This window comes from Palaemon carinicauda, chromosome 17 (assembly GCF_036898095.1).
Source record: "Palaemon carinicauda isolate YSFRI2023 chromosome 17, ASM3689809v2, whole genome shotgun sequence".
Taxonomy (NCBI): Eukaryota; Metazoa; Arthropoda; class Malacostraca; order Decapoda; family Palaemonidae; genus Palaemon; species Palaemon carinicauda.
The window spans coordinates 73219743-73222238 of NC_090741.1; positions in this window are offsets into that span (position 1 = coordinate 73219743).

Here is a 2496-nt window from a genome sequence, read left to right on the forward strand (position 1 = left end):
CTTCAATGTAGAAATAATTGCTTCCACTTTCAATGAAGATAAAATTGTTACCACCTTCAATATAGATTTAATTGCTTCCACCTACAATGAAGATAAAATTGTTACCACCTTCAATATAGAAATAATTGCTTCCACCTTCAGTGAAGATAAAATTGATACCACCTTCAATGTAGAAATAATTGCTTCCACTTTCAATGAAGATAAAATTGTTACCACCTTCAATGTAGAAATAATTGCTTCCACCTTCAATGCAGATAAAATTCTTACCTCCTTCAATGTAGAAATAATTGCTTCCACCTTCAGTGAAGATAAAATTGATACCACCTTCAATGTAGAAATAATTGCTTCCACTTTCAATGAAGATAAAATTGTTACCACCTTCAATGTAGAAATAATTGCTTCCACTTTCAATGAAGATAAAATTGTTACCACCTTCAATGTAGAAATAATTGCTTCCACTTTCAATGAAGATAAAATTGTTACCACCTTCAATGTAGAAATAATTGCTTCCACTTTCAATGAAGATAAAATTGTTACCACCTTCAATATAGATTTAATTGCTTCCACCTACAATGAAGATAAAATTGTTACCACCTTCAATATAGAAATAATTGCTTCCACCTTCAGTGAAGATAAAATTCTTACCTCCTTCAATGTAGAAATAATTGCTTCCACTTTCAATGAAGATAAAATTGTTACCACCTTCAATGTAGAAATAATTGCTTCCACTTTCAATGAAGATAAAATTGTTACCACCTTCAATGTAGAAATAATTGCTTCCACTTTCAATGAAGATAAAATTGTTACCACCTTCAATATAGATTTAATTGCTTCCACCTACAATGAAGATAAAATTGTTACCACCTTCAATATAGAAATAATTGCTTCCACCTTCAGTGAAGATAAAATTCTTACCTCCTTCAATGTAGAAATAATTGCTTCCACTTTCAATGAAGATAAAATTGTTACCACCTTCAATATAGATTTAATTGCTTCCACCTACAATGAAGATAAAATTGTTACCACCTTCAATATAGAAATAATTGCTTCTACCTTCAATGCAGATGAAATTGCTACCACCTTCAATATAGATTTAATTGCTTCCACCTACAATGAAGATAAAATTGTTACCAACTTCAATATAGAAATAATTGCTTCTACCTTCAATGCAGATGAAATTGCTACCACCTTCAATATAGATTTAATTGCTTCCACCTACAATGAAGATAAAATTGTTACCACCTTCAATATAGAAATAATTGCTTCTACCTTCAATGCAGATGAAATTGCTACCACCTTCAATATAGATTTAATTGCTTCCACCTACAATGAAGATAAAATTGTTACCAACTTCAATATAGAAATAATTGCTTCTACCTTCAATGCAGATGAAATTGTTACCACCTTCAATATAGATTTAATTGCTTCCACCTACAATGAAGATAAAATTGTTACCACCTTCAATATAGAAATAATTGCTTCCACTTTCAATGAAGATAAAATTGTTACCACCTTCAATATAGATTTAATTGCTTCCACCTACAATGAAGATAAAATTGTTACCAACTTCAATATAGAAATAATTGCTTCTACCTTCAATGCAGATGAAATTGCTACCACCTTCAATGTAGAAATAATTGCTTCCACCTTCAATGTAGAAATAATTGCTTCCACCTTCAATGTAGATAAAATTCTTACCACCTTCAATATAGAAATAATTGCTTCCATCTTCAATGTAGAAATAATTTCTTCCACCTTCAATGTAGATAAAATTGTTACCACCTTCAATATAGAAATAATTGCTTCCACCTTCAATGTAGAAATAATTGCTTCCACCTTCAATGTCGATAAATTTCTTACCACCTTCAATATAGAAATAATTGCTTCCATCTTCAATGTAGATATAATTTCTTCCACCTTCAATGTAGATAAAATTCTTACCACCTTCAATATAGAAATAATTGCTTCCACCTTCAATGTAGAAATAATTTCTTCCACCTTCAATGTAGATAAAATTCTTACCACCTTCAATATAGAAATAATTGCTTCCACCTTCAATGTAGATAAATTGTTACCACCTTCCGCATTAGAATAATTGCTGTCAGTTTCAAGACTGAATGAATTCCTTTTACCATTCTAGTGAAGATTTCCTAAAAATCACGACCACCTTCAATGAGAATAAGTGCCGAGTAATTTGCCACATTATAGCGAGTATTGCCCAAAAATTGTCACCACTTTCAATGTATGGATGGTTGCTGCCATTTTGGGTACTGGAGGAATAGCTGCCAGCATTACTACAGCAATAATCGCTGCTACTTTCAGCAAAGTTCCTAACATCATTATGAAAATTGTTACCGCCTTTTATGTGCCGAGTTTTGATGCCACATTAAAAGCAGTAAGAATTAATAACACTTATAATCTAACATAAATTGCTAACACCATTAACGTTAGAGAAATTGCCAATTCCTATGATATAGCCAGGATAGTTCTCACTTT